The sequence below is a fragment of the Gorilla gorilla genome, chromosome 5, assembly GCF_029281585.2.
Source record: "Gorilla gorilla gorilla isolate KB3781 chromosome 5, NHGRI_mGorGor1-v2.1_pri, whole genome shotgun sequence".
Classification (NCBI taxonomy): domain Eukaryota; kingdom Metazoa; phylum Chordata; class Mammalia; order Primates; family Hominidae; genus Gorilla; species Gorilla gorilla.
The window spans coordinates 38715515-38742125 of NC_073229.2; the positions used below are offsets into that span (position 1 = coordinate 38715515).

The 26611-nt window shown below is 38.0% G+C and overlaps 1 protein-coding gene and 1 long non-coding RNA gene across 3 annotated transcripts in view; one reads left to right on the plus strand and one right to left on the minus strand.

Moving 5' to 3' along the window:
• Positions 1 to 26611, plus strand: part of CDKAL1 (CDKAL1 threonylcarbamoyladenosine tRNA methylthiotransferase) — a 695935-nt gene that overhangs the window by 474967 nt on the left and 194357 nt on the right. The window lies entirely within an intron of this gene.
• Positions 1 to 26611, minus strand: part of LOC129534401 (uncharacterized) — a 66015-nt gene that overhangs the window by 37076 nt on the left and 2328 nt on the right. The window contains exon 2 of the long non-coding RNA XR_008680998.1: positions 17192 to 17354. This is a non-coding gene — a long non-coding RNA (uncharacterized lncRNA). The remainder of the gene's footprint in view (positions 1 to 17191; positions 17355 to 26611) is intronic.

Sequence of the window (26611 nt, forward strand, 5' to 3'; positions counted from 1 at the left end):
GTGTGAACCCGGGAGGCGGAGCTGGCAGTGAGCTGAGATCACGCCACTGCACTCCAGCTTGGGTGATAGAGCGAGACTCTGTCTCAAAAAAAAAGAAAAAGATCTGACCAATTTGAATTCTGGAAATAAGATCAAAATGTCCCTGTGAATTAACATTAATTTCAAAAGAGATTAAATTTTGCATTTATTCTACTAGTATTTATTGGTTATAGACCGTGTGTCTGGCACTTGTTAGGTATAGAATATTAAGAGATTAGTAAAACTTGGTAACTGTCTTTTAGGGACGGATATTCTTAAGTTGTGGTTAATATTAGGTAGATGTTTATAAGCCAGAATGTTTTGGTAAGAATGGTAAAACCCCAGTGTTAAATCCAGTATGCAAGGAACATAAATGTTTACTATAGGCTTTTTATGGATGAGAAAGAAATACTGAATTTACAGGTCTTCCATGAAAATCAATCCCCTTTCTTCACACAATTATACTTTATAGGTTTCATTTTATCCGTGATATCATGAAATCTACCAGCATAGGGAAAGGTTTTAACTAGGTTACATACATACATGCACACGTTTGCATGCATATATATTTATGTATATAAAAGTTGTAGTTTGATTCATCTGCAAGTGACAGAAAAAATATGGCATAAAAAAAAAAGTTTATTTCTCAGGCATGTAAATGAAGTCCAGAGCCAGATGGTGGAAATCTGTAAGGCTCCAGCATGTCAGAGATGTAGGATTGAACTTTCATCTCATGGTCAAAGATGGCTGCTTAATCTCCAGCCATCACATCTGCATTCCAAACAGTAGGAAGGCAAGGGGCAAACAAGAGTGCGTGTTTCTTCCCCTTTAATACTTCCTGAAAGTCATACCCGTCACTTTTGATTATGTCATATTGTCAGAACTTAGTCATATGGCCACACTTACCTGCAAGAGAGGCTAAGAAAATTTAGTGTTTAGTTTGAGTTTTTTGTCCCCCTTTAAAGAGTCTCTTGGAAAGAAGGGGAGATGAAATAGTGGGGAGCAATTAGCAGTCTTTGCCACAGTCACCATTTGTCTGTTCTTCTTGCTACATACAGAACTTACTCTAAGAGAGAGAGCCCCAGTCCCATCTAGTTACCCTGTCCTCTTATAAGTACATGATCTCTGGGTGATGCTCTGTCCTTTTCAGGAAGTCCAGGTGTGGCTTTCCATGGGCTGATGGATATAAGCTAAAAAGCAATCTAACATTCCCAATATAAAATAGAATGGAAATAAGAGAATATTTAAAGCTCCCATTTGAAAAATGGGAGAATAAGAAACACATGAGTTTTCAATAGGAATTATTAACCCTTGCTTGGTGGAAATCCTGGAGCCTTTCTGCGCAAGCACTGAAGGACGGTCTTTAGTACCCCGTCTGATGGCCCCTGGCTTTCCTCTGTGAGGGATACGCCTTAGTCCTTTGTCCTCTGTTGCTCCTGTCTTCTGTGCCCATATTTGAGGTGGCATTAAGGTGAATGCTCTTCTGAGTGGGTTCTAATACTTCCTTCTCGTACCAGCATGAGCCCCGGCAATTGCGTTAGGGGTTGTACAGTAGCGGCTGTGCAGACCATCCTGCATTTTGGCAGTCCAAGTCCCTCACAAACTTAGTAGCCTTTTAGTCTGTTTCTTGTCAGTTCCATGAACAACTATAGGCAAAGGTCTTAACTGGACGTAGTTTTGAACCTAAAGGCCCTGTCTTTTATTTACTGGCCTCTGTCCTTCTTCCCTACTCTGAACTTACTGATGACTCCTTTGAGGTCATCTGAAGCACTCTTAATCCCGTCTCTGCCAAGAAACTCAGCTCATGTATGATGGGGCACCAACCTTCTGAGGTGGCTATGATACTGTAGCCAATGCTTGTAATTGCTATGGTTGGCTTTTTCAGACCTGCAAACATCAAAATCACAGGACCCTCAGTCAAATTTAATTCTAATTCACAAGGAGAGTGGTTTTCTTAGCAAAGCTGTTTCCTCTCTCTCTCTTTTCTTTCTTTCTTCTTTTTTTCTTTCTCTTCTCTTTTCAGGTATAAGTCCATCTTATTTCTTTTTTTAACTTTTTTACTTTTAAGTACATTTATGTGGGTACATAGTAAATGTATATATTTATGGGTGCATGAGATACTTTAGGCATACACTGCATAATAATCGCAGAGTAAACGAGGTATCTGTCACCTCAAGTAATTTACAATTTCAGCAAAGCTGCTTTCTTACTCAGCTTGCAACCAGCTAGCCCTAGTCTGAGTTCCTTGTTACTAAGAGCAGTAAGAAGGAGCCAGCTATATTCAACATTCTGAATTTTTTGTAATATCTCTATAGCTATAGACTAAGTTAACATTTGTACTGTCTTCCAAGTTCTGCAGGGGACAATGTGACCAGATATTTTGCTAACATAACATTAATTAGTTTTCCAGCCTGCAATATGAGTCCTTGCTGCCCAAAATGTGACAAACGAGTATCACACTTTTAGATTCTGTCACATACAGTATCCCACTTTGATTGGATTGGTTTGGGCTGTCAGTGACCAAAAACATAAAACAGTGTCTCAAACAAGATAGATAGATATCACTTTCTCACATTAAAAAAGAAAAGCTTAAGATGCTTAAGATGTAGCAATCTTGTGCTGGTGGACAGTCCACAGCATCAATGACTCAGGATTCTGTCCTGTTGCTCAGCTGTCCTCTGTCTCATGGTCCATGATGACTGCTGAAAATTCAACCTCCACGTCTGCATTCTAGCCAGGAAGGAGAAAGAGTTAAAGAAGTGTGTGCCCCACCCTGCCTTGAAGATTACTGTCTTTGAAATTGTACAGGACGCTTCCACTTATATCTCACTGATTAGAACATAACTTTCCCTAGCTGCACGGAAAACTAGAAAATAACACATTTCTTCTGGACATCCATGTATCTAGCTCAAAATCCTTTTATATGGGAGATGAAAGGAATGGATATAAAGGGGCCACTGAAAATCTCTACCACAATAGGTATGTCTAAAAAGTTCTTGGGCTGGGTGCGGTGGCTCACACCTGTAATCCCAGCACTTTGGGAGGCCGAGGCGGGTGGATCACAAGGTCAGGAGATCAAGACCATCCTGGCCAACATGGTGAACCCTGTCTCTACTAAAAATGCAAACAAACAAACAAAAAAATTAGCTGGGCGTGGCAGTGGGTGCCTGTAGTCCCGGCTACTCAGGAGGCTGAGGCAAGAGAATGGTGTGAACCTAGGAGGCGGAGCTTGCAATGGGCCGAGATCACGCCACTGCACTCCAGCCTGGGCGACAGACCGAGACTCCATCTCATAAAAAAAAAAAAAGTTCTCATGTTGTAGGGTAATAACTTCCCCTAAAAACAACTGAATTTTTTTTATCATATCTCTAAGTATCTAATTATGTTCTCTTGAGCGTCAATACCGAATTTTGCACCTGGCTCAATATTTGGTTTTTGTTCTCATATGGTGACAAAGTTTTCATTTTTAAAAAATGCGTATCTCCTATTTTAATCTCACAAATTAAACAATATTTTGAAGATTATCAGCTGTCTGTGTTGAGTGACTATCAGAAAATTTCATTTGGTGCAAGACTTAAAGAAACTTAACTGCTAGAGGTTTTTTTCTAATATCAAACAGGAATTGGTGTTATTTCAGTTTTTTCACATTCTAGATTTCCTCATTGTAGTATGTATGCAGCAATTGCCTCAGCCTCATGGTGAGTCCCTTTTGCGATTCTATACCATCTAGGGCATATCTTTCTCCCACTGCTTCTGTTAACAATCCCAGGCGTCTAGTACAGGCGTCCAGTACATTGGAGTTAGCCTGCTGCCGGAATTACTGAATGATTTCTTGTCAGAACAAAAGAGATGGAGAGGAGAAACTCAAATTTTTCCATTTTCTTTGTTTTCAACCCAGTGTTTCCTCTGATTTGTATGAGGTTACTTACGTGATCTGCTTTAGTCAATTTTGATCAATGAAATCAGTGTTTTTTTGTTAGAAGTCTTTAAAGAAGTAAACAGATTTCTTTTTCCTCAATTATTATTTAAAGCAAAATGCTTTTAGTCTGACCATGTAAATAAGACCAAGCATCGACTTTTTTATAGAAAATACTATTATAATTCAACTGTCCAACAGTGATTCTTTTTCCTGTACTTTCTCCTAATTTACTGTGATTCAATCTTTTAATTGTACATTGGGAAAATACGTTATTCTTTTTGAGATTTTTTCTTGAAAAAAATTATTTCGTTGTCCAGTTTGTTTTGACTCTTATCAGCAATTCTAATTGGGTTTCTTTCTTTTTCCCCTTTTAAATAATTTGTACTTTCAAGAATCGTGATAGCCAGGTGCGGTGGCTCACACCTGTAATCCCAGCACTTTGGGATGCTGAGGCAGGTGGATCACTTGAGGTCAGGAGTTCGAGACCAGCCTGGCCAACGTGACAAAACCGCATCTCTACTAAAAATACAAAAATTAGCCAGGCGTGATGGTGCGCACCTGTAATCCCATGGTGCGTGCCTATAATCCCAGCTACTCAGGAGGCTGAGGCATGAGAATCACTTGGACCGAGGAGCTGGAGGCTGCAGTGAGCTGAGATTGTGCCACTGAACTTCAGCCTGGGTGACAGGGCGAGACTCTGACTCAAAAAAAAAAAAAAAAGAAAGAATCATGATACAATTCAGTTTTTGGAGAGTGTTTTTCTACTTATGAAATAATCAGGTTCCATCTTAACTTTTATAGTGTAATCCTCCACATTAATATGTTCACTGCCTTCAAATAATTCTATAATTACTAATATTTATTGAACACTTAAAATGTATGAGTCATATATATATGTGTGTATATATATTTATATATGTGTATATATGTATATATGTGTATATATATGTGTATGTATGTATATATATGTATATATGTGTGTGTATATATGTATATATACACACACATATATATGTATATATATACATATATATATGACCTCATTTAATTATTACAACAATTCTGTGAAACAGCATCCTAATGAACCCCCTTGATGTCTACCTTTTATACGTGAGGAAAGTGAAGCACAGAGAGCTTGAAGTTAGGTAGAAGAATTGGAACCCAGGTTGCCTAGTTCCAGAGCTGGTGCTTTTTGCCTACTGCACTTCACTCTTCCTCACTGCCCACCCCTCTGAAGAGTGACCTACCTCCCCACACCGCTTGCTGTGTCCACCTTCCCTACCTTTCATCAACTCCTTGATCCTCTGTAATCTGGTTTCTGCTTACTCTGTTTTATTGTGTCTGCTCTTGTTAAATTTCTAATTGTGGACTCTGGCAGGCAGTCTTTCATCCATATTTTTTCACTTTCTTATGTTGGCCACCCCCTCCTCCTTGAATCAATTCATTTCAGTCGATCAATTCTGTCCCCACGCCTTCCATTCATCCATCCATCCATCCATCCATCCATCCATCTTACTTCAGTGTTCCTCAGGCACACATCCAAACAACCACATCAGAAATTTTTTTGGACTTCCTCCTTACCTTCTCCCACCCAATCTACTCTGGCACCAGGTCCCCTCAGTGTGTCTTCTAAATGACTCATGTCTAACTTCTTCATGCCCACCATCACTGCCTCTTTAAGTAAGTATAGGTGGGACATTCTCTTGAATTGTGTTGTCTCCCAAATCTCTTTCATAACTCTAGCCTCACTCCTTCCAATCCACCCTTCACTTTATTGCCAGAAATTTTCTTTCTAAAATAGAAACCTTGTATTTCTTTGATCAAAATTTTTTCTTAGCTCCCCATTGCCTACAGTATAAGGAACAGTAACAACAGCAGTTATACCATTACCACTCACTGATTTCTTCTACATGCCAGGAATTATGTAAAGTATTTTACATAGACAATCTCCTTATAGATTATCTCTCCATTATGGCACATACCTCATTGCTCTATTTGATTGCCTGCATATGTCCTCTCCTACAGACTCCCCCATATAACATAAGGAGTATTTTTGTGTGTATGTTTTCAGTGCCTGGAACAAACCCATTAAATCTTTGTTGAATGAAGGGTTTCTTTTGTTGGCGTTATAAGCAACTAATTTATGTTTGTATGATGTGGAGACTTCAGAATCTTGTAGGAGAAGCAAATAGAACCCCTCAGGAAGGTACAGCAAAGGCTGTGCTGGCTTGGGCAGAATACTAGTTCTGGGTCAAGGGAAGCAAACATCCTGTTACCCAGAAGAGCCGCCTCTTCTAAGTCTTTACAACCACATCATCACCTAATTGTAGCAGTATTTGGGGAATGGGTGAAGAAGATGACTATCTCTAGGGTTTGGTTCAGTACATACAGCCTGCTACTGGAAGTTTCACACCTATGTGCACCATATAGTTTAAGGCAAAATAACCGTATTCTGTAGTAAATAGACTCGAAATATGTATTGCCTTCCTAGCTCTGGATTGTCTAATTCTTTACGGCTGACTCCGTACACTAAATGGCAGTGATTTCATTGTTATTATTATTATAAAATGGCTTGTTCTTCCAAGCTATTATATATTTCTTAAATGATTAACCTTTACACAGCCTTGGTATCCCATGTTTAGCAATAAAAATTGTTCTTAATTTTCTTTCTTGGGTTTAATTTAATTTCTTATACATTAAAATATATAAAATTTAATTCAATTCCTCCATTTCTGAGATGTTTTAAAGGGTGTTAGCTGAGGTTACCAACACTTTTAGGTCATGTTACCAATAGGAATGTGACATTTATATGAATAAAAATAATATCGTGTTACAAAAACTAATATAGAATTGCAAGGGCTATCAACCTCTACGCTTGAGGCCATAAATTGATTGCCAGCAGGGGTCAATCAGGAGGCTCTGCATTCTCTGTACAGTCTCCCTGGGGTAAACCATTGCAGTATTTGGTGTACCAGCAGAAAGGGCAGTGTGAATTTACACCTTCCTCAAAACAAATTGCTGAAATATTCACCTCTTACCAGAGGTGTGGACTCATAGCACTTCTTATTTAATGCCTAACAATAGGGTCCAAGGTTATTTTTCCAGAAATAGTATCAAGCCACGGAAAATAAATGTAATAATTTTGTCAAATGTATGCAGTCAGGCTTTGTTTGGTCCACTCTGGTATACTTATAGAGAGGGTCTTATTTCTGGTTTTTGTGCAGGAGCTCCTGTGAAAATGAACTAATTGGGTGCTAATTTACCTAAAACGGAGTGCTAATACCGAAGTTGATTTTTTAAGTACAAATGTGGATATGTTGCTATTTTCACTGATGTCTATTTATTTCATGTCACCTTATTGGAAAGTATTCTTATTAAAATGAAATTCCTTTAAGTTTGGAATAAGCTTCTGCCTGAGTAATGGAAATTATAATGAGATATAAAATTGAAGCATTGCCTACCCTGTTGCAAATATTATGACGTTGGGTACTGTTGATAAAATTAACTATTTTAGATCAGAACAAACCTTTATTGGCCTAAAATTGAATAACACAAGTTTTTATGTTATTATTTGTTTTCTGTTATTACGTTTATGATTTTTTTGTTGTAGTGTTTTTCTGTGTGAAGGTAGCTTGTGACTCTTTTTGTTCTCCACTTCCTCACAGGCTATTTAAATGAAGTTGTATCCTATAAAGTAGGAGTTTTTTTCTCGTGGTAAAAGGGAAGATATACATGGCCCACCTTGTTTTACCTCCTTTGCTTTGTCGTCTGTCATACTCCTCATTTGTTATTTATTTAATTATTTAGAGACAGAGTCTCGCTCTGTCACCCAGGCTGGAATGTCATGGTGAGATACGTCTCACTGCAACCTCCACCTCCCACGTTCAAGCAATTCTCCTGCCCCAGCCTCCCAAATAGCTGGGATTATAGGCACCCGCCACCACGCCTGGCTAATTTTTACATTTTTAATAGAGATGAGGTTTCACCACATTGGCCAGGCTGGTTTCAAACTCCTGACCTCAAGTAATCTGCCCACCTTGGCCTCCCAAAGTGCTGGGATTATAGGCGTGAGCCACCGGGGCTGGCACCTCCTCATTTGCTGTTAGGTGGTGCTGGCTTTTTTGTTTTTTAAGCTAGCTGATTTAGTTTGTCCTCACCTTGAGTTACTCCTTTTCTGTCTTTCTTGCTGTCTTATTTTTTAAGAGAAATCATTTCTACAGTTGCCCATTTGTTACAACACTGCAAATGTATCACTTTTTTTTCTAATTAAGATCCTGTATGGCATTCTTTCTACTGCTGTGTCAGGTGCTGTGTATAGAATTAGACTTCCTAGAGGAATTTTGTCTTGCATTAAAAAATAGACTTGAGGCTATATAACACAAATATTAGTGGTGTCGTCTGTGATTAGATATATGAAATTTACGTAATACCTTTGTCAGAAGCCTGAGGGGTTCATGCACTTGTAGCAGCAGCCTGTGGTTCTGCTGTTGTGAATGATGACTGTCTTGTATGGTGTGCATCACCGTGATTTCCGAAATTTTTTTCTTAATTAATTGGATATATATGTAGGAATCATCATACAGCAATAGACAAAATAGAACCATTGAAATTCATGCTTCAAAATGTTTCATATGCTCACAAGCCACTAGGAGATGCTAAATAACACTATGGCTATTTAGTTTACTTTTTTCAACTAGCATTGAGGAAAGAACCCTAGAAGTTGCTTCCAGCTTAATTTTTACCTTTTTTTTTTTTAATACAGTGGCCACTGTCTCTTTTGTGTCTTTGTTATCCAATAAGTATTTTATGTCCAAAGTAAAAATGCTTTTCTAACACCAGTGTTCTAAATGATACTGTTTAAAAGTCCTAGAAGCTGTGGTGCTAACCCTATCAGAAACAAATTTTTCTGTCTCCCCTTTTTCTTTCACTCTTTCCTCCAAAAAAAGTAAAAATTAAGGGATAAGATAGTTTTTGCCAATTTAATTAACATGATTATGAGCATGTGGAATTAGACTGCAACTTAGAAGTCATAGTCTGGCTTCCTTCATTTTCATTTGCTTGGAGAAGTTATGTTTTTCTCCCTTTCACATTAATGGCGGGGGCAGTGTCTGGTTTTCCATGGCACCACCTGGCTGCCATAAAAGGCTTGTTCACTCACAATGTTAGACAGAAATATATGTTGGTTATATTAGAAATAGTCCCATATCTTCAACTACTTTTAGCTGTTTTTGACAGAAAGGAACCCTGTTAGAGTTCACAGGTTCACAGGTACTATTACGTACTTCTGTCTTTTTTATTTTATTTATTTATTTATTTATTTTGAGATAGAGTTTCACTCTTATTGTCCAGGCTGGAGTGCAATGGCACTATCTCGGCTCACCGCAACCTCTGCCTCCCGGGTTCAAGTGATTCTCCTGCCTCAGCCTCCTGAGTAGCTGGGATTACGGGCATGCACCACCACGCCCAGCTAATTTTGTATTTTTAGTAGAGACGGGGTTTCTCCATGTTGGTCAGGCTGGTCTCAGACTCCCTACCTCAGGTGATCTGCCTGCCTTGGCCTCCCAAAGTGCTGGAATTACAGGTGTGAGCCACCGTGCATGGCCTTTTTTCCTTTTTTTTTTTTTTTTTTTTTTTTTAAGAGATAGGGTCTCATTATGTTTCCTAGGCTTATCTTGAACTCCTGGGCTCAAGTGATCCTTTTGTCTCAGCCTCCCAAGTAGCTAGCATTATAGATGTGTGTGTGTGTGCCACGGTACCTGACACAGGTACTATTATGTAAGTAAGAATGAAGAGCTAGAGAAAGAATGCTAAAGCAAGTATCTTATGAACCCAGCCACTTAGTTACAGAGATACTGAAGTGAGGTACTGTCAGGATTTTCTTCCAAGCAAGAACTGTATGGGAGGAATCAAAATCACAATACTGATGATAGAAAATTTAATGTAGTCCAGTAATTGAGAGCACAGGCATAGGGCCAGATAAACTGATATACAGATTAGATAGATAGATTAAATCCTATCTTTGTGGTATGTGGACCAAATTACTTAACTTCTCTTACCTTGATTTGCTTTTCTGTAAAAATGAGGATAATTACACCCTTTCTTTAAGGTTTTTTTTGAGAATTGAGATAATATGTGTTAAGATGGGCTTAATACAGTCCCTAGTAGGCACTCCTTAAATGATTGCTGCTACTTTTTTATGTATTCAAAGCAATATTAATAACAAAACAACTGCAATACAGAACACAATCAATAAATGATACCTAAAAAATAAAGACAAGAATTTGTTGCAGATTAAGTGAAAGACAGCCCATTTAATCTAAAATGCATACAAAAATATGAAGGAAAAAAACATTGAAAATATTTTATTTTCTTTCTACAGCTTTTTTAATAAAATGCCCCTAAGTTGAAAGTACAGTTCAGTGGGCAGAACTCACCCAAAAGATTGAGAAAGCAGAGGGTAAATATGTAATAGTTACATATTAATTGATATCAACTAATGTCTCTAAGAACGATGCCATCCTTTGGGGTTGTCAAAGTTGAAATTAAAGATACATTTTTTCAAAACCAGAGTTTTCGTCACCATTTATACACCTTTCTTTATTTACCTCACCTAGGGTAGCACCCCACACACTAATTCAACCCCTATAGTGCCATCCGTCCGGACATTTCAGTTGCTTCTCTAATAAATGTCTACTTTCCTGGGACACCTTATGGCCCTTGTTGCTGGTGGTTAGTTTTGTATGAAGTCATTGTCTTTGAAGTGTTGTTGGTTGATAATGCGTGGGAACTTATCTTTCTTAAATATAATTTACCTTTGGCTGGGGTATTTAATGTCTTAAAGCAAAAGAAGAAACAACAGAATAGGTCAGGAACTCTGAAGGGCCAGTGTTTGAGATCTTGTTTTGGATGGAATTTCAGCAACGGTAGCTGGGCAGAAGGCTGACCCACCAACATATTTTAGCAAAGCTACAAGGATTTGGAATGATCGTGGCCCGCAGCATGGCCTCCTACTTTGCAGGTCCCGAGGTATGAAATTAAGTTACATTTAAAAATCAGAATTAGTTCTCTAATCTTCAGATAGTGTTAAACCTTAACTGATTCCACTGTTTGGTTATAAATAAATAAACATAACATTTGTCCCAAGTTGTTCTACAGGTTCATGCCTAGCCATAGAGTTAACTTTGAGCATTATTTGCAGTGCAGGGGGTAAATTATCTTCAAAACGCTCATGGATTGGCTGCTGCCCAGAGTCCTGAGAGATGTAATCAGTTTCAGTTAATTCTAAACAATAGATTGTGGCAGGAACTCAGCTAAGTGGCGGGTTGACTGCACCCAAACTGTTGATTTAAGTTGTCAAGAGAGCTTGACTCATGCTTAGACTTGACAACAGTTTGGGTCAGCTGGCTTAGCTGTAAACCATTACCAGTAAACTCTGCTCCTTTTGTGTGTGAGGAGGGAAGGGGGATGGCCCTTCTGGTCACGGTCTCCCTCCCTGAGCTCACTGCAGACTCCACGGCCTGGCTGGGAGGCTCTTTGTGACTTTTACTGTGCTCAGACTTCAGTCTCTTCATCCCTGTCATGCGCATCAGTGGGTCTCTAGCCACAGGCCTGAGGAACTGCCAATGTAGTATGTGCTTTGTGTACTTTCTATTCATTTCTAACTTTTGTTGGTGATGTTTAACAGGAAGTGCGTTACCATTCACTGTACCGTAATCCATATCTGTACAGCACTTAATGCTGTTCACAGAGAACTCATATTGTCCAATATATTTTAGGCTAGGGCAGGGCAGGAATTACATTGCATCAGCATTAATCATCCTTGTTACCTTTTGATGAGATCATTCAGGTTAAATACTGGTTGGAAGAGTGATCTAAAGTTGAAGGCATGAGGATAAATGTAGGAAGAACATTAGCAGTTTGCTTAACGTAAGTTTTTTTTTTTAAGTTTGAAGATAAATGTTTCTCAATTGATAATTTTTTTTTTTTACCATTAGCCTTTGAACATTAGTAGTAACAATTTATTTTTATTTAAAGTTTGTCCACACATGCAAATGGAAACATGTTACCCCTTGGATACTAGCTTAAATTTATTTACTCCAAGTTGATTTAAAGTCCACATATAGGTATGCTTGTTTCAGCAGGTCAGATTTAAGGATACCTTAATTTAGTGATGAGGTACTCTGAAGGTCTGAACCTGAGAAGGTGATCCAAGGTGACTATAACCTTGCACTTCCTGTTAGTACCTGGCTCAGAGTCTCAGGAGACTTTGAGGGCAGTGTTTTGATATGAATTGCCTTTGTGTTCTTTCTGTAAATTAGTTTTTGGTATGGAAAGCCAGAAAGCTCAAGTCCTTTAAGTACATAAGTCAAGCGGCTTTTTTTTTCCATATCCCTATCAAACATTGTACACTTATCGCTTTCCTTTTATAATTTTGAAAGTCTCCAAATCATTAAATGATATGCTTCTCAGTTGTGGATGGTTCCATTTTCTAATGACTATTTTGTCTTCTAGAGAATGTCTGCTAAAATTCTTCCTGATTTTTATTTTACTTTCCAGTGTGGTTTTCATTTATCTTAGAACAGTGTGCAAACTTTCACTGAGAATAGAAACAATAAACAGAATGGCACAATATATTTTTATTTACTATAGATCATATCCATTTAGCTTTTTCATGGCCCTTTCATCATTTTCTATTGTGCCATTCACTTTAGTGGGTACGTTAGTTACTCACATGGTGTGACCTGGGAAAGGAACGTTACAGTTGTTTTTCTTTGGTTTACATAATGTCATCAAATGAGGGGAAACTGTCCTTGGCTGAAGAAAGTTTCATGAATTTTAATGTGTACCATTTCCTTTGTTATTAATTTGTAAATAAATATATGATAGAGAGTAAAATAATGAAAGATTTTGGCGATTATATTTTAGCCAAGAAAATAATGAGAAATACCTATTTTCTTGCATCTCACATTAACATCTGTTAGGTTACACTTTACTATTATGAGATGAGGGTTCACTTTAGAGATGAGTCAATAGTATAAATATTAGAAGCAATTTTCTAGGACAAAGTATAGAATGGTTTTATAGGTGACATGTGCCTGTGCAATGTTGACCTATTAATAGAATTTATTTATTTATACCCATGCTCAGGAATGGAAGCATTTCACAGACAGACATGTAAGAGGTTAAGATTTTTAAAAATGCAGCTGAAGAGGCCAGGCATGGTGGCTCACACCTGTAATCCCAGCACTTTGGGAGGCTGAGGCGAGCAGATTGCTTGAGCCCAGGAACTCAAGACCAGCCTGGGCAATGTAGTGAAACCCCATCTCTTAAAAAAAAAAAAAAATGGTTGAAGAAATCAAGAGAAAGGGCACAATTAATGTAGGAAAAATGAGATGATTACAATGATAAGATTACCATCAAAAATACATGTCCTCCAGCCTCATACACTTATTAGACTTCATATTTCATCACAGATTTTTAGAAGCCAATGCAAAAAAGAAAATATTATCAGTAACATGCTTTACACAGTCTATAAGATAGAGGTGTCAGAGACCGGGAACACAGCTGTTCCTGCTTTGAGACTGGAATGGAAAATCTGCCAGTGGCCTGTCTTGTGATACTTCATGTCCTCATCTCTGGGCACATGGGAACTGCTTTCCTTTCTTCCTCACTGTAAGTGAGAGTGCCAGATCACAGTTCAAAAAAAGTCCAAGTACAAAGTCTTTTCCCAGCATGGCTTAATTCAACAACAAATTTAGACCAGCTAGAGGAATTAACTGATGGACCCCACATCTTTCAGCCAGTTATCTGCTGTTTCTCATGTCTATGTTTTTGATAAAATATTGGGTAGCAGAAAACTTGATATTGTATTATCTGAACAGTACTTAGACTAAAAATGTATTTTGTTGGCCAATAAGGACAGATCCACAGGCTTTAAAAATCCACTTGTCTGATATAACTGTAATTATTTCTTACGAAGTTGATGTGAAAGAAATCATTTTAAATTCTGCTCTGGTTAAGTGCGGATTGTACAATCAGTCACCTCTTCTCCATCCTTTCTCCTCCCCAAAATTCTCTTTATTTTTTGGACTATAAAAATGGGCTAAGATAATCTTTCATCAGTGTCATTCATAGTCAAACACACTGTTTTTCTTATTAAACATACCCCTCTCTATATGCTTTACTGTATGTTTCAGTTAGTTTTTCTTAAACACTGACATGTCTGCTCTAGTTTTGTTGTTTTGGTTTGGTTTGGTTTAGTTTATTTGTATTATATACTTAATCAAATTTTAAAGAAATGCAGAAGTGGATGAATATTCCTATTTTTCTTCTTTTAGAACTTTCAGGCTGTCTCACCTGACTTCTCTTTCTATTTGGAGGCATGTAGATTTGGGGTTGTTTGTTTGGGGGTAGGAATGTAATAAGTAGTGAAATGAAGGGGAACAAAAAGAATTTTAACTATTATTTTCTCCAGGCCCTGGAAACTGAAGTTCTTAGGGCACTCGAGTATTTAGGTGCTCTAATTATTCTCTTTGAAATAAATAGTAGGGTGGTTTTATAAACCTCTGCTACTATTTCTAGCTGTAAAGAAGTTTATCAAGAGAAAGAAAGCTTCATTCCAAACTTCTCTGACAGCTTGCTAATTCATCTGCTTGCTTCTTGTTGGTTTATATTATTGACATGGTACAACCTTATAGGAAAAAAAGAATACAATGCATGTTAAATTTTAACTACTTAAATTGTTCTACAAATTCACAACTGAACACCTCTTAATTTGTATTCCATTTCTCCCATCATTGTTTCGAATGAACATTTCTATGATTCAGTCTGGTCCATATAATTTATCATTTTTTAGAGGTTACATAACATTTTATTGACATTCTTTTTTTTGCTTACTCATTTCTCATTGTTAAACATTTGGATTGTTTTCAGTTTCTAACTATCATGCAAGGAGTGTGGCTGTTAGTTCTTTTTCCTTTATTTGAGGTGGAGATCATAGAAGCAAGTTAAAATTAAATAAATATATGTAATATTGTTGCTGCTAATATATTAACATTAGATAATACAAACCTGGTAGAGTCTGGTTGTATTTTTCTGTTCTGTATGTTCACTGTAAGATATTTTGTATATCTTTATATATTCAAAATATTCTGTAATTTTACTCATTTTGTGGAATTCTTTTGAAACAGGCTGTGAAAACATTTGATTTGGAGTCAAGAAATAAGTTTCTTGTTGCTGTCAATTGGGAAAATGGATTTTATCTCTTTAGCTTCACTTTGAGTCTCATCTTTTGAATGAGAAGACTAGATTAAAGAAACTCTGAGGTTCACCTTTGCTCTAAAATTTCATCATTTTAATAACTTGCTACATAGTTTTACAATTTTAAATAATTATACAGGTTTATTATTGCATTTTTGCTTTTATGATGTTTTCGTGGCCTTATCTGTAATTTAATACTGAGTCACATTCAGGAGGGCAATAATCAGTGTTTTTATTATTATGAAAAAAGGCAGACTTTTATGATACATTTTCCAGGAATTCATTGTAGAGCGTAATGGAGACTGCTTGTGTATGAAACCAGACACAATTGCAGTCTTAACTATGATGTTATCAGAGAAAATTGTTTCCCTTCCAGACACTTCAGGTTGTTTGGTTGTCTTTATCTGTTATTGGACATGACTTTATGAATTATTTTGTCTATTTACCATAATGACTAACTGCCAAGGGTGCTCAGAAACTTCTCAATGAGCCTCGAACTTCCTTGTATTCTCTCTTCTTCTTCATCCTTGTCATAAATTCTCATCACTTGACCGCTTCTTATTCTCTAATCTTCTGGCTTCTACCTGCCCTGGACCTCATGGTCCTCCCTTCTAGGGATGCCTTTCATAATAGCTTTGGCATTCCTTTACTTCTAAACACACTCATCTCCCAGCCATGACCCTACCACCAGCACCGACAGCCACCCCCACCCCACCTCCAGATTGCTAAAAATCCTGGCTGAAGGGGTTGTAGTGTTTAATCTCCACAGAGCCCTCTTTGCTATTCGTCAGTCTATTTTCCTTTTCAGTACATTCTTCCATATTCATATTAGCCATATCAAATCTTCTTCGTCTACTTCAAGTATAATACTCCAACTTTACCTAACTTATTCTCAGGAACAGGATTGGACCTCACAAGTACCACCTCAGCTCTCCTCCTTATCAGCCCCAAAATGCAGTTATATACTGGCCATTGTCTTCATTCTTCCTGCCTAAGAAGTTGTTTCTCCTGTCTTCAGTGGATTGAAGTAGATTCTAATGGACAGTGCTATGGTTTAAATGTTCCCTTCAAAATTCATGTTGAAATTTAATTGCCATTTTGATGACATTAAGAGAGAGATTTAAGTAATCACCTCTTAAAGCCCTCGTGAATGGATTAATGCTGTTATCACCAGAATGGGTTAGTTATCATGGGAGCTCAGCTCCCTTTTCCTGTCTCAAGTGCTCACTTGTCCTTCTGCCCTCCACCACAGGATGATACAGTATGAAAGCCCTCACAGATGTGAATGCCATGTTTTGGACTTCGCAGTCACCAGAACTAAGAGCCAAATAAACTTCTGTTGTTTATAAATTCCCCAGTCTATGGTAATCTGTTACAGCAGCAGGAAACAGGCTAATATAAGTGGGGAGGTAAGACCAATGGGAGTAACAGATCTGGAGAACTGAGTGTAGATCATGTTCTGGAAAACAGAATCATTTGGGATAAGAGCCTGTGCAGAGTCAGCCAAAAGCTTTGGCCCAGAAATCTGAGGTGGAGCTCACTTGGCCCGTGGTGCTAAGGAGAACCAGAGAGGAAGACATAAGGGTGGACTAAACACAGGAACTGAGGAGGAGTCAGAGAATCCAAGAACAAGGCAGGTGGGCCTAGGTACTAGAGAATCTGAAGAAACCTGGTATATTAGGGTCATCTGGGCTGAATGGAGTCACAGTGATGAATGGAAGCCCAGGGAGTCTGTCAATACTTTGTCTGGAATGTTGAAAGAAATTCCTAATTGGCTACTTTTTTCTAACTCTGGCTCACCTCCTGCATTTTCAACAATAGTAATACTTAACATTTAAGGGTTTTCTCTGTGCCAAGCAGTATCTTAGAACCATATAGACATTATCTCATTTGATCTTGACAACATTCAGCTAGTGTATTTATTAGTCTGCTCACACTACCATAACAAAATGCCATAGTCTGAGTGGTTTAAACAATAGAAATGTATTTTCTCACCATTTTAGAGGCTGCAAGTCCCAGATCAGGTGCCAGCAGATTCTGTTTCTGGTCAGGTCTCTGTTCCTGGTTTGCAGATGGCTGCCTTCTTCCTGTGTCCTCCACTGGGCCTTTCCTCTGTGTGTGACATGGGGAGAGAGAGCTCTGGTGTCTCTTCCTTTCCCTAAAAGGACACCAATTCTATCAGCTCAGGGCTCCACCCTTAAGACCTCATTTAACCTTAGTTACCTAAAGGTGCTATCTCCAAATACAGTCACATTGGGGTATTAGGGCTTCAACGTATGAATCTTAGGGGGACACAATCCATTCATAACAGCTAGTTAGGTATTATCCTTAATTTGTAGATTAAAAAATAGAGACTTAAAGTGGCTCAAAGGCACATAACTAGTTACCAAATGCTGCTCGACCTTATAACCTGAATGTTCAATTGGTACTTCAAATTCAGATTGTCTAAGATGGAAATCATATTCCCTTCTCCAAGCAAACATCACATCTTTGAGACCTTTTTGTTTCTCTTCATTGTACTTATGCTTTCAAAGTCACCAGGCATTAAAATTTGAAGATACTGTGCTTCGGGCTATTTTCCTTCTTTCTCCTTACATCAAACATCTAACTAGATGTCATTAACCTCTCTTTTCTTTTCTTTCTTTCATTTTTGACAGAGTCTCACTCTGTTTCCCAGGCTGGAATGCAGTGGCACAATCATGGCTCACTGTAATCTTGACATCCCCAACCTCAGGTTATCCCCTCACCTCAGCCTCCTGAGTAGCTGGGACTACAGACAGGTGCCACCACATCTGGCTAATTTTTTATTTTATTCTATTTTTTATAGAGACAGGGTTTCTCCATGTTGCCTAGCCTGGTCTCAAACTCCTCCTGGGCTCAAGTGATCTTTCCACCTTGGCCTCCCAAAGTGCTGGGATTACAGGCATGAGCCACCATACTGGCCAGCTCCTTCTTTTTGTAATGTTGATCAATCCCAGAGTGAAGGAGAGAAAAGGGAAATAAGATGAAAATAAAAGTAGAGAGAGAGACTTGGGAGTCAGAGTAATAAAGGTGGTCTTGGCAAATGGGATCTGATTAAACTAAAGAGCTTCTGCACAGCAAAAGAAACTATCATCAGAGTGAATAGGCAACCTGCAGAATGGGAGAAAATTTTTGCAATCTACTTATCTGGCAAAGGTGTAATATCCGAAATCTACAAGGAATTTAAACAAATTTACAAGAAAAAAAACCATCAGAAAGTGGGCGAAGGATATGAGCAGACACTTCTCAAAAGAAGACATTTATGCGGCCAGCAAACACATGAAAAAAAGCTCAACATCACTGATCGTTAGAGAAATGCAAATCAAAACTACAGTGACATAGCATCTCACATCAGTCAAAAATGGCAATTATTAAAAAGTCAAGAAACAATAGATGCTGGTGAGGCTGTGGAGGAATAGGAACGCTTTTACACTGTTGGTGGATATAGAAGTTAGTTCAACCATTGTGGAAGACAATGTGACTGTTCCTTAAGGATCTAGAATCTTGGATCTTTGACCCAGCAATCTCATTACTGGGTATATACCCAAAGGAATATAAATCATTCTACTGTAAGACAAATGGTCACATATACTTATTGCAGCACTATTTACAATAGCAAAGACATGGAACCAACCCAAATGCCCATCAGTGATAGACTGGACAAATAAAGAAATGTGGTACATATACACCATGGAATACTGTGCAGCCATAAAAAGGAATGAGATCATATTCTTTGCAGCGACATAGATGAGATTGGAAGCCATCATCCTCAGCAAACTAACACAGGAACAGAAAACCAAACACCACATGTTCTCGTAAGTGGAAGTTGAACAATAAGTTGAAACAACACTCACCAGGGCCACTGGTAGTGGAGGTAGTGAGCGGAGGGAGAGCATTAGGACAAATAGCTAATGCATTCGGGACTTAAAACCTAGATGACGGGTTGATAGGTGCAGCAGACCACCATGGCACACGTATACCTATGTAACAAACCTACACATTCTGCACTTGTATCCCAGAACTTAAAATTTAAAAAAAATTAAAAAGAGAGATGTTCATGGAAAAGCACTGTTTGCTTAGAGATTTTCTCCAAAACCTCTGTTTTAGGGTTTGCCGTTTATGAGAAGTAGTATATGATATGTGGGTTAATTTCCCTAACTTCAAGGTTGTGTGGTGGTATCGTCATCAATTTTCCATCAAATCTCTTCTTTCAATGCTTTCTTGGACTCACCTGCTTCTATGTTATGATGAATTTTATTTGTATTTCTTTATTTTGCCGAAGGGAATGCATGCATATGAGGGGGAATGTTCAAAAAGTTTAAAGGGATACATTGAAAAGTCAGTCTCTTATGCCAGCTGCTGTGTCTGGGGGATTTTAAGAAGGGGCAAGAGTTGATTCATTCACTCTTCTGGCCCATTCTCTCTTCATTGAAGCTGACAGGGGTGCTCGTGCATGTCTCTTTCCCTCATTTCAAACTCTGTATTTGTTTTCTAATGCCATGTAACAAAAGTGCCACCAATTTAGCAGCTTAAAGTAACACAAATATATTATCTCATGGTTTCTGTGGACAGAAGTTTGGCACTGCATGGGTCAAACTTCTCAGAGTCTCACTGGGCTGAAGTCAAGGTATTGGTCGGGGCTGTGCTCTCATCTTGGGCTCAGGGTCCTCTCCCAAGCTCACTGGTTGTTGAGAAAGATCATTTCCTTGGAGTGTTTGATTGAAGTTCCTATATTCCTGCTAGCTGCTGGCTGGAACCATTCTCAGCTCCTAGCAGCCCATTCCCATGTGACCCCCACAGATCGTTTACAACATGGGTGTCTGCTTTCTTCGAAGCCAGCCAGAGCATGTCTCTCTGACTTTGCCTTCTGCTTGCAACGGGGAAAAACACTCTGCTTTTATTAAAGGGTTCACCTGATTAGGTCAGGCCCATCAGGAAAAATCTCCTTATCTTAATGTCCACTAATTTGGGACCTTAAGTACATCTGTAAGGTCCCTTCACAGCAACATCTACATTCGGGTTTGGTTGAATAACTGAGGCAAGATGTCTGCCTACCAGGGGCTGGGAGTTCGGGGACCATCTTAGAATTCTGCCTACCACACACTGGTTTATGGTTTATCTTGAGCTCTGAGGGCCAGGCCTGGCTTGGATAAAGTGGAAAACAACATCTTGGAAGGTAGAAGTCGGGATTGGGAGTGAGTAGAACTCGATGGAGTTGATTGTTTCCATGATGTAACTGGCTTGTAAGTCTGCCCCATGCTTTAGAGGTACCCTTTACTTCGTGTGCTTTTAGCCCCATAACAAACCCAATCTTTTTCAGTGCGTTATTTGCATGACTTTTGGACTTCATTTGGAAAATGCTTCAATACCCCAAAGTTTCTTGAAGGTGTGGAGTCATCTAACCCTTTATTCCCCCATTACCTATCCTTTGTCTTTGTTTGCTGAGGACCATCCTGGTTCATGCCTGTTTTCCTGGTGTATTTATTAATAGTACCTCACTTTCATTCAACAGTGTCTACATTTGGAGGATAAGTGATATAGACACAGTATCCATGCCATTTCGACTCCTGCACGTCCTATCTTTCTCAGCCCCCTTCCTACCATCTTAATGCTATCTATATACTGACAACCAACCCATGGATCTTTGGCTCACTCCTACCAGATTTCTGACTCACCCCCTCCTGGCCCATTTTGTGCCTAAGTAGTAAGTGTGGCTGTTTTAGTTTCTCTATATGTTGGGATTGGGGTGTCTGCGAGCTTTGTATTTGTATTGGATGTTGAAGAGAGCTAAAGGCAAGAAGACTTTTTTTTGTAGAGATGGGGTTTCACCATGTTGCCCAGGCTGGTCTCAAACTCCTGGGCTCAAGAGATTACAAAGTGCTGGGATTACAGACATGACTCACTGCGCCTGGCTATTTCCCCTTTATTTCTTTACTCCAGAAATGTTCAAAACAGCGGAACTCTGTCCATTTTAATTTAAAGTTACTTAATCATTCTCCCTTCCCTAATCTCCCAAATAGAGATGATTATAATACCTATTCTCACCAGTTTGTTATAAAAATTAAGTAACTTTTTATATAAAGTAATGTGCTACATAACAATATTTCAGTCAATGACAGACTGTGTATATGTTGGTGGTCCCATAAGATTATAATACTGTATTTTTACCATACCTTTTCTGTGTTTAGATATGTATAGATACACAGATACTTACCATTGCATTTCAGTTGCCTGCAGTGTTCAGTATAGTAACATGCTGCACCTGTTTGTAGCCTAGGAACCATAGCCTGTACCATATAGCCTAGGCGTGTAGTAGGTTTATGTATGTACACTCTGTGGTGTTCGCACAACAGCAAAATCACCTAATGACACCTGTCTCAGAAATGTAGCCCCATTTAAGTGATGCATGACTGTATTTCAAATAGATAAATAATTCCTGGCCCATAGTAGTCAATTTAAAAATGTTTGTAAATATTTGTTGTTGAAGAGGATCACTTTAGAGTTATGATGTACTTTTGACATTTGGCTAGATAGGAGAGAAAGGTGCAGTCCAAGTGAGGTGAGGGGATCCCCAACATCTACCGTAGAGGTACCAACAAAGCACATTCGTTTGCCAGTTGGTAAACTGGTTTGGTTTTAGAAGAAAGTACAGTTGGGAAGTTGTGAAAGAACAGCCTGGATAATTAGGATGAATTCAGATTTTTGAGGGACTTAGAAGTTATGCCTGTTTGTACTTGGGGTAGCAAATAAATAAGCTGTTGCAATATTTTCCCAATAGGATAAGGTGATGAGAACAATGTAATAGTGACCATTGATGAGATCAGCACTGGCAATGGAAATAAAGAGGAAAGGCAAGCATAGGAGACTTGCTGAGATATTTCTTTTTTAACTAGTGCTTGACTAGTGATAAAGGATGGAACAGATGAGTTAATGTTGACTGAAAGTTTTTTTAACCTGAGTGGACAGAAAACCGTTGATATCATAGAAGAAAAGATACACAAAACCTTAGAAGGGAGAGAGTAGGGTTGGGTGGACATGGAGGATAGGCTTTAAGGGGACCTGGAGAGGAGGATGGGAAGGTTAAGAGAATCTAAGGAGGGAAACATATGGAATAGTTTCCAAATCAGTATAAAACCCAAGCTACGGGAAAAGTGTTGCAAGAGAAGGCCTTGGCATACTGTCATGTTCTTGGAATGCCTTCCCTGCCCGCCTAGCTGGCTACAATCACTGCTGTATCTGTCCCAGTACTCGCTTCACTATAGACGATGTGCTCTGTGAAAGTAGTAGCCATAGCCCTGGAAGCTGGCATGGCACAGGGACACAGTATATATTTCTCAAATGAACAGTTAAGAAAAGGATGGTTAACAGTGGCCAATACAGTAAATAGGTCAAGTTGAATTAGGATAGAAAATAATGTTAGTGGATTTGCCAGTGATGAAATCATAATTTCATCAGCATGCTGGGGCAGGAGCCAGGTTACAGAGGGTTTACCAGGAAGCTAATAGTGAGGAAGCAGCAGCTGTGTTCTGCTCTTCCAAAAGTCTGCAAAGGAAAATATCTGGAACCAGCTAGGGAAAGAGGATGGTGGAGTTAGGCAAGATAAGTTGGGTTGATTTGTTCCTTAATAAAGGTGAGCCTGAATTACAAGGGAAGAGTGTGACAATGCTATAGAAAGAAGCAGGGACAAAAACAAAGCCCGTCAGGAGTTCTAGAAGAATGGGATCTAGCTATAAAGAAAACAGCAAGATTCCAGTTCCTCAGAATCTGGAAGGAAGATAGAGAAGATGAAGACAAAATTCTGCTGTTGCCAGATGGTCTCCATCTTCTCAGTTAAGGAGCAGTGTTATCATCTGTATCCACCTGTTGGATCTGTAACTTTTATGAGTTCCATCTTTACCTTTGTGCCATCTTTGTCTTATCACTGGAGAATCCAGCAACCTTTAACAATTTTTAATAAAAAATATTTATGAAATAAAAATTAATGTTTGGAATTAACACCTGTTTTGTTTCAAATAAGTGGCCAATTAAAGCAGCTCATAGATCAGCTGGACTGATAGGTTTTTATTTTACCAGAAGTGAGTACAGTTTTCTAAAGCACACATGTAGCTTGATAATAAGAGTGATCTGTACCTAATAAAGCTAGCCAACGCACTAAGGAAAACATTTTTTCTGTTAAATCAGGCCAACACAAACTGCCTACAAGTTTAACACATCAAAGTCTTGTTCGTGTGAATATAGGGTTAGTTTAGTACTGCTGTTTGTTCATCCAAGCAAAAAATGGATAATCTAGTCTCAGCAAATTATTTTTGTTGCTGTTATATTTTTAAAAAATCTTGCTTTGACTTGATAAATACAAAGAAATCAAATATGAACAATTGACATTTGACATTTTCCCTTTCTAAATAAAAGGCACAAGGTGTAAAAATTCATTTTAGGAATCTTACTTGTGAATTGTAAACTCAATTACTTTTGAAATCTTTTAATCTATAAAGTTTACACTGTGGTAGATTGTCTACATATCACATGTGAAGAGATAATTTTTTTCCTGCGGTCCATTTAATGAAATAGAGCAAAACGGAGACACCATATTAAGAACTCTTGCTATGGAAATATTTATTAATTTTTGTGCATGTTGATATTTGTGCTTGAGGTTCAATATAGATTTTATTTTAGCGTATTCTTCTCTATCAACAGCAATCTTAGCCAATCACAGGAATGTATAATCAAATATTGCTTTAAGAGTAAATTCCTCAGTAAATAAGATTCTGAAACCAATGACTGGAGACTGGGCCTGTTTAAAACCCCCTCAAATTCTCTTTATAGGATTATTCAGAATAAAGCACAGGAAATCTCTGAGACAAGGCACATCTAGTCTCCTACCCTGCTGGGGATCTCCTACACACTTTTTACTGTTTAAAATATTATTTAGTACCCATAGATTTTGTTTCAAGTGTAGCTCACTCATATTTGAGACAAAAATTTTCCTTGTACATGTATTTTAAACTATTCAGGATCATTAGAAAACATCTAAGGGTCAGCAAGCTTGTGTGTGTATATGTGTGTTTATCAAGAAAGAAACAGATTTCTACAGATTTTTTATTGATGAACTGTAAAATGTATTAATACAGTACAATTTTAAAAATATAGATCTGTTACTAAGAAGAATGAAATGATTTTATTTGGGATAACAGTTCACTTATTGAAGTTCAAAGTTTAGTGTGCCCTGTCATCAAAATCAGTTGTCTATATTGATTTGTCAGTGCTGATGGGTAATGAGATTTTGCATATTTCATCTTTGAAAATGTATTTTCACACAGATTCTTGCTGCCAAACACTGATACCAATTCATGATATCAGCATAACATGGTTTTAACTGAGCATTTAGCACTTGGAAGGCATTTGCAGAATTCTATTAGATTCTACTTCCTCTATTTGTCTTTTATCAGATCAATCACTTGCAATTGACGGTTAGATGGAAGCGCCACTCAACTGCACAGTTAAATGGATTTTTAAATATTAACATTTCCTTTGCGCTTGCATCAAGATCTGAAAAATGCTGTTGGATACGTGGTTTGATCTCAGAAAATATATCTGCTCCAAATTTGTTTTGGAGTGGAGAGCATGCTTAATGCTTTAACTTTGACAGCATGGTAACTGCATAAAGCAGCTTGACATTACTTGGGATTTAAACATTAGTTGTTGTTAAAAATGATTTTATTGCAGTATTCAGTTTGCATAAAAGCAAAATTTTTTCATGTAACTTCAGGTTGAACACATTAAGAAACATTAAGTCTGTAACAGAAGCTAGTTTAAAAGTGTTTGATAGTAGTGGTTGAAGGCAGGTCTTCCTACTGAGGAAAAATTTCAGTCTCAGCCATGAGCCCAATAAATCACAGTAAAACCTTACCACTACTAAACCATCAAGGTATGGTGTGGCAGAGCAAGTCAAGGTGTTAAGCTTCTGTTTCTGACAAAAATTTGTAGAAGCGATGGAAGTTAAGTCTTTGAGAATGAAACCAACTGTTGATACTACTGGCTCAAGGACGTATGAGATTCAGATATTTTCCAAAGTGTCTGCCGAAGAATAACACCATCAGCTTACATTTTCGCAAGCTTTTGTAAATTAATTTACTTAAGTCTTTTTGTGTTTCACACGTTTTTAGCCACCATCAGTTGTAACATATAGCAGATTCCACTTCAGGTTGTGATGAATTAGCATTTTCTCAACCTCTTTGAAAATATTCTTGCCTATAGTTAATCTGTGCAAACTATTCATGAAGGCTAATTTTCATTCACTTTAATTTTGGTATTCACCTCACTAATAAACAACAACTTAGCAGCATTGGTGACATCTGTCAATTCATCAAAGCCAAGGAAAAATACAAAATCATTTGCTTTGTTTTCTGGCTGACTGTTGGTGTTGGTCCTGATGTCTTCAACTAAGTAAGTATAGAACATTGAGAAGGGAAAGGTAGTGAGAGGAGATTAGACAAGAGGATTCGGATTATCATGGGCCTTATTTGCTCATCATTGATAAAGTTTGGAGATGTATCTTCTAGAACATTTTTTTTTGGACTTTTTTTGTTTGTTTGCTTGTTCTCATTCACGATGTTTTAATGGGGGGAAAAATCTAAAAGGGAAACCCAATATGTGACAGTTAATCTAACACTGTTTTGATGGAAAAGTCAGGAAGTAGAAGGCCTAGAACCCCACAAGCTCTTTCCCTTTCCCACAGAAGTTTGAAAACCATTGTTTTTAGCACAGAGTGAAAAATAGCAGTTTTACAGCAGGGGAATATGTGATAAGATGTGCTTGGAGCAGAATGCCTTTGCATTACAGGAGAAAGGGGCAGGATGCTGGTTTGATCACCAGTTATGTATTAAACATTGAACTATTTTAAAACTCCATTTTATTTAATCTTCATGGGAACATAATATGTATTATCACCATTTTATAAAACGAACAAAGTACAATTCAAATACATAGTTATGGGTTGGTTTATTTCTTAAGTTCTATCAGTTACAGGATCTCAAGTCTCTGGAACAGCGCTGCCCAATAGAGCTTTCTGCAGTGATGGAAATATTCTATGTCTGTGCTGTGGAACATGGTGGTGCCTAGCCATATGTGGTGTCAAATACCTGAAATGTGGCTAGTGCAATTGAGGAACTGAATCTTTAATTTTATTTGCTTTTAATTCATTTTAATTTAACTAGCCATGTGTAGCTACCCCCTACTGTATTGGATAGTTCAGCTCTAGATTACAGTCATTCAAACTGATTCATTCTCCAGTGATTCTGCCTTACTTTGCCACTAAAGATTATGCGATTTACATTTACTTAATTTTGTTAAATGTGTCACATAAATATTTAATTTCACCTATTACAGATAAAAGTT